The 6,724-nt window shown below is 49.2% G+C and overlaps 1 long non-coding RNA gene across 2 annotated transcripts in view; it reads left to right on the forward strand.

Moving 5' to 3' along the window:
• The window catches only part of LOC109373513 (uncharacterized), a 50,623-nt gene that overhangs the window by 21,445 nt on the left and 22,454 nt on the right, over positions 1 to 6,724 (forward strand). Inside the window, exon 6 of one of the 2 annotated variants that reach the window (XR_002122242.1) lies at positions 3,223 to 3,339. The exons of the other annotated variant lie outside the window; for it this stretch is intronic. This is a non-coding gene — a long non-coding RNA (uncharacterized LOC109373513). Of the gene's footprint in view, positions 1 to 3,222; positions 3,340 to 6,724 lie in introns of those variants that run through there. 2 annotated transcript variants of the gene reach the window in all.

Consider the following 6,724-nt stretch of genomic DNA (forward strand, 5'->3'; position numbering starts at 1 on the left):
GAGAGAGAGAGAGAGAGAGAGAGAGAGAGAGATATGGAGTAAGGGGGTACAGTGTGCAAACCTCATAACGTGTGAGGCTCTGGAGGGTAAGGAGTGGGGGGGGGGAGGACAGAGTGCGTGGCGGTGGAGGTTGGGTTTGGGCTGGGGGAGCTCTGTGGTGCAGCCCCACGCGGAAGCTGGCTGGCCTGACGCACGGTTGTCCCTGGGAGCCGATCCAGCCTCTGTGGTGTTGACGGCTCAGGTGGGGCTGCCTTGGGATCTGGGGCACAGCCTTCGTCAGTTCCAGCTCCACCCCTGGAAGCTCTATAAACGGGAGCCCGGGCTTCGTGTTGGCTTCTCCCCTGGTTTGGGAAGCGGCTGCTCAGCCATCCTCTTGGCTTCTAGCCTGCCCTCTTCAGACCCTTGTCGCCAGACATCTTTCATTAAGGCCTCTTAGGTCCCCGTGGTGGCTGTGGTCTGGGAGTTTCTTTGAACGGCAAACCAGTCCAGTTGAATCCAGAGACCCGATATTTAAAGCCACTGTGGCCAGGCCTCATGGGATGGAGGGGAGAGAAGGGCAGGCCCTGCTCTCTGGGGGCTCCCAGCTCATTGGGGGGACTGCCATGCTAACAACATGTTTAGCCAGGCCTATGTTTAAATACTCCAGTCTGCAGTTTTCCCTCCCTACTGAATCATTTCTTAGTGTTGCTTATCCTAAGAAAAGACAAACAACAAGTTTCTTAGGCTCTTGTTTTCTCTCCAGCCATCCCCTCATTTCTCTATTCATGTTCACATCCAAGCATCTCATAGAACAGGTCACACAGACTGTTCTTGCGTTGGCATCTCCATCTGCCCCTCAGTCCGCTACCCCCCATTCTGTGCTGTGCCGCCACTCAGACAGCCCTCGTCAAGGGCACCAGCCACCTCCATGTCTCTTGAGCTGTTGGTGTTTGTTTGACTCAGCGGTTTCCCTGGCTTTGTTGGACCCCTCTGTTCTCTGGTCTCTCCAGAACCCATCTTTCTTCCCTGGGTGCTCTTACCGGCTGGCCGTGCAGGCTCCTCCTCCACTGTCCAGCCTTGGGACCCTGCAGTGACCCTGCTCCGAGGGCTGCTTCTCTCCTGGGTGACCTGTGCCACTTCTATGTGTTGATTACTCTCACATTTATATTTCTGAGTTCCAGACTTCCACATCCAAATGTGTCCTGGTCTTCACCTCTCTCAATGCCCCACCATCACCCTTTCCAGCAACCTGGGAGCATTAATGCCTCTTTCCCTCCCCTTCACGCCACACATTGAATCCACCTGTTAATCCTGTTCATTTTTCCTGCAAAGCGCTTCTCAGACCATCTTCTCTCTGTGTCCACACGGCCATCTATCATCTTCACCCGCAACCACAGTGACACGCCCTTTCACGCTCAGTGTGTCATCCAGCCTTCATCCACTTTGCAGGCGGAGTCACCTTTTAAAGCCGCGAATCAAATCACGTCTCTTCTCTGCTTAAAACCCTTCAGAGTCCTCTCATTTCACTTGCAATAAAACCCTCACATCATACACAGGTTGTCTGAGGTCTGGTGGGGTCCGGGGTCCGGGCGGTGCGTCTTTATTCCTACAAACAAGCACGCACACGTGTGTACAAAGTCCCCCTGGCCTGATGTCCTCACGTGAAGATAACCTTATTGTTAGGGGTCTGGGACCCACCAGTGTCTGGCACATCCAGTACCCAGGATAGAGCCTGGCCTGTCATTCGTGTTCAAAATATTTGTTGAATGATAGATTCATGAGGGAGGTTTATGTGATATCAGACTGAGCTTTACTGAAGGGGAAGCAATTATGAATGTCAGCATCAGTTTTGGAAGGTTAAATGGAGAGCCTCTATTTTAAATATAACACAGAATCTGGAGCCAGACCGCTCTATGATCTGTGAGACTCTGAGGAAGTGGCTTCACTTCTTTGAGCCTCAGTTTCTTGTCTGTAAAACAGTGATAATAAGACACCCTACTGTGTTTGGTTGCTATAAGGATTATAGTAGTTACTGTTCATGAAATGCTTAGAAAATATCTGCCACATACTAGTTCCCATTATTGTTGTTATTGTTAATTATTATTACCTCTACTCTCCCTGGTGCTGGAATGACCGCAGCATTCCTGGAAGGTGGTGTTATAATCCCCAGGATGGTGGTTTTATAGTCCTTGTGATGGTGGTTTTGTAGTCGGGAATGCTCTCCCCGACGTCTTCAGCTGCTTCTAACAAAATTCCAAGCTATTTGTCCTAGGATTGGCCTCCTTCATTAGCATGTAACTCTATGTTAATAGCAACTCTGTGCTAATGGTAATTAAAGGAAGATTCTGGGACCCAATTCCAATGTGCGTGTTGGGGAGATTCTCTCATACTAACAAGAAATACTCCGACACCAGCTGGGCGCCCTAACAACTCAACTCAGCTCTGATACTTCCACCGGGAGATAGCACCCCAAGATTTGCCCCCTACCCCACCCCCTCAAAACACATATTTCAGATGGCAGTCACTAGTTCAGGTTGTCACCTCTCCTTTGGCTGGCTATACATCAGAGGTTCCCACAACCCACCCTCTGGGTTTCGATTACTTTGCTAGAGCGGCCCACAGATCTCAGAGAAACATTTTATTTACTAAATTTACTGGTTTATTATGAGAGGATGTAACTCAGGAGCAGCCAGATGGAAGAGATGCATAGGGCGAGGTGCGGGGGAAGGGGATGGCTGCCGTGCCCTCCTCTCCTAGCACGCCACTCTCCCCAAATCTCCGTATGCTCACACACCTGGGAGCTCTCCGAACCCCGTCCTTTGGGTTTTACATGGGCATGACTGATTAAATCATTGGCCATTGGCGACTGAGTCAGCCTCCTCTCCTCTCCCAGAAAGTCAGGGGGTGGGACTGAAAGCTCCAACCCTCTGATCACGTGATTGGTTGCCAGGCAACCTGCCCCATCCTTAGGCGCGGTCCAAAAATACATCATTAACATAACAAAAGACACCTTTATAGCTTTCATCCCTTAGGGAATTCTAAGGGTTTGAAGAGCTCTGTGCCAGAAATGAGGATGAAGACTAGATATATGTTTCTTATTATAAACCACAATGTCACAGTAATAATTGCAACAATCCCTCTTATTTTATCAGTTACAAAGCGCTTTCACAAATATCTCCTTGGCTCCTGAGGGTAGCCGTCTTGGAGAAGTGTGGCTGGGTGATCATCATTTCCATTTTACAGATGCAGAAACTGAGATTGGGAGATTTGCTCAAAGTCCTACAGCCACCAAGTCACCCTGGACTCCATTATAAAAAATTTGCAGAGGGAGTCACTTTTCTGATGGATGCTTAAGACCATCCATGGGGACCAGGAAAGTATATCCAAACATTTTTTTCTGTATTTATTACTAAATTTTAAAATTGTTTACATTTTGTATTTGTTTTCTACCTTATATGATGTTAGGATGATAGTGTCTATCTATTGTTTATAAATAATGTATCTATATTATAGGATGAGCTCAAATACAACTTGAGACTTTTTATTAAAGTATACATTCAGAAAAGTATAAATATCGTTAGTGCCCAAGCTCAACACGTTTTCACACACTGACCACACCAAGGTAAGCAGCAACCAGAGGAAGAAACAGGGTATCACCGGTGATGTGACACACAAGCCCCTTTCTGTTCCCTTGCCTCCAGNGTAGAAGTTCACTTCATGGAATTACTGAGTCAACTGGATTTTGGAGAAAATTTGCCAAAGACAGCTATTTTCAGTCATGATCAATTAATTGTTTCTCCATAGTCTCTGGTAGTAATTAGATTCTATGACCTCATCCCTTGGTCCCTTGAGGCCTTACCTGCTTCACGTCACAAAACGAAGCTGCATCACCCACCTTTCAATTCTGCACGGCCTGAAGGCATCAATTCCTTACCTCGGTGAGCGCTACCGCGTTATTAGTGTAATAATGAAGGGGGTGCTAAAACTCTGCTATTTGCTAACACTTGGAAACACCCTCCACCTAAAACATTGCAGTTATATTGAGCTTTGAATGTTGCCAATCATTAAAGACTGAACACTTACCTAAAGTTCTTTGGTACCTGAGCTCATGGTTGGTTTTGAGTAGAGACTGAATTATATTGGTGTTTTGGGGTCTGTGCCTGGGCTTGGAGTCATTGTGTAGATTCTTTCATGCTCAGGACTTGGTGAGTCAGACAAAAGCTTTCTGGGCACATACTTCAGGACCTTTGCTACCGACCTTGGGTTCCTAGGCTCTCTGTGTGATAGAAATTGACAAGAGGCCAGACCAGGAGCTCAGACAATGCTTACTGGCATTTATACTCAAGCCCAAGGGGCACACAGTGCAGAAGGGGGACGGTGTCCAGCTGGCTGCCTGTAGGGAGCTGCTGGGGGCATTATATGGAGGGCACAGTGGGGGGGGGGCGCCATGTCAGCTAGGATGCCCTCTCTTTTCTTCCTGCTGATGGCAATGCGTGGTCCTGGCACATGCCTGGTAGGCCTAAGAGGGCGTTGCTACACAGTACGGCCACCAGGAAGGTCCACAGTGGTCAACTCAGGCTTGTGTGCACATGGGAATGTGGGGGTCGAGGGCCTTGGGGAAGTTCTGTGGTTGAAAAATTGCTTATCTCAGCCTCTGAAAGCAGCTGAGCTAGATGGTGCTGGAAATGGCGGTGAAGGGACTGGAGCTGAGCCCCCGCCCTAGTCTACCTCACTCTTCACCAGGACACCCGAATGCAAGTGACTTCCACATACGTCATACGTACCAGGCATTGGAGCTCAAGCCAAAGCTCGGGTCCCAGGCCCAATTATCTTTAAGTCACAGCTCAACTACCTTTCCTTTTGTGAACTCACTTCCTTACCCACCTGGGCAGAGTTGTCCACTCTCCCCTGTTGCCAATTTTTCATGCTAGACATTTTTCTAACATCATGTTTCTTTGATTATATTGCAATTTTTTTTTTTCTGTTTCTGTGTTTGGCTTTCCTAGTAGACGTTGAGTCCCGCAGGGCAGTGACTTTGTCTTATTTTTTTCTGCATTGCTAGGGCTGGGTTTGATGGCAGGCCCAGCAGGCTTCCATTAGATGTGTGTGGAATGAGTGAACAGACCAATGGACATACCGTTCCAGTTTGGTCAGTAACCTGTGTTCATATTCAGCTGCCAAGCAGTCTTTATACCAGGTTGGCCACTAGGTGGCAGCACGGAGCTGGGGCTCCGGCCTTCCTCTCTCGGGACCTCATACTTGGCTGCTCTGGCTGGTCCCCCATTGTTTCGTATGTGTCTGAATGACTTCCCACTCCAGGGTCCCTTCTGACCCCTGCTTAGAGCCAGTAGGTGTCAGAGGTAGAAGGGACCTGACAGACATCTAGTACAATCTCCTCCTTTCACAGACGGGGCCGGATGGGCTCCATGTTCCTGGACCTACCTCAGCGCTGGAGCCCACAGGGCAGGTCGCGGGGACTGAAGCTTTGATTTCATAGGAAGCTAAAACTGAGCGGCCCTTTTATACTATCTGAGGCCACAGGTGGAACAGTCACCGACACCCACCCTCTTTTGGCTTTAGCAATATCTGGGGCTAATGGGCATCAAGGTGGATGTGTCACCGGGATATTTTAGTAGAAGCAATGATAATTATCAGCTGGTCCTCCTCCTCACTGCCTCACATCCGGCCCCTCCTCATAGCCTGTCACAAAACACCTTGCACAACTGCCCTTTTTTTTTCACGTGCACTTGGAGCAACTCTTTCCATGAGTCAGCTCCACTGACTGGTGTCATAACTCAAAAGGATGTGGCCTTAAGGGTGTCACTTGGGGTCTGGAGAGCTGGGGGCGGGGGTGGGGAACTGGGACATGGTGGCCCCCATGAGGGCTTTCCCGGGGGCGTGTGAACAGGGCACAGGCCCACATTCTTGGAAGTCTGGCACTGTCCCCAGTTCTTGACCCCTGCCCCACTTCTGACACCAAAATTCTTGCATTTAAAATTGGGTCAAGGCAAATATGGGTGGTGGTGTTGGTGGTAGGTATATTAGGCTGCAATGATATGAGAACTCGGAGGGTCAGAATCAATGTTTGAGCCCCAGCCCGTGTTAGCCATTGGTTGAGTATTCAATACATGGATGGAAAAACCCTTCCTATTTTGGACAGGGTTCTTTAAACTTGAATAAGGAGTTTGTCAGGTGTCTGTCATTTGTTTGCTTGTTTTGCATTTGGTTTTTTTATACCATACCTTCTTCATGACCAGTGTGGAGAGGGTGAGGATGAAGGTGTGTAAGGTGGGCACTCCGAGACTTTGCAGGAGCGCTAGCATGTGGGGTCTTCTGAGGCCAGGGGTTTTTCCTTGCCTCTCAAACTGGGGGTGACCTTAGGGTCAGGACTGTGTCTCTCCACTTGCTCTGAAGGCCCCATCTTGAAACTGGGGTGCCCTGATGGTCAGGGCTGGGTCATCAGACAGGATGAGTCCTCCAACCAGATGAAATCTATGGCCACTCAGGCTTTGGACTAAGAACCCTGTGATGGACAGAAATGGTAACAGTGCATAGCCAGAGGGTAGAATGGTCACTTCTCTCCGCCTCTGTGGCCAGTACCACCTGTGGGTCAGGCTCAGGCAGTAGACAAAGAGCAAAGGGGCAGGCATGGTCCCAGCACCCAGGGCCATCTGCTCTGGCTCTGGGGGAGGACCAGTGTGTGTGTGTGTGTGTGTGTGTGTGTGTGTGTGTGTGTGTGTGTGTG

This window comes from Hipposideros armiger, unplaced genomic scaffold (assembly GCF_001890085.2).
Source record: "Hipposideros armiger isolate ML-2016 unplaced genomic scaffold, ASM189008v1 scaffold_729, whole genome shotgun sequence".
Lineage (NCBI taxonomy): Eukaryota > Metazoa > Chordata > Mammalia > Chiroptera > Hipposideridae > Hipposideros > Hipposideros armiger.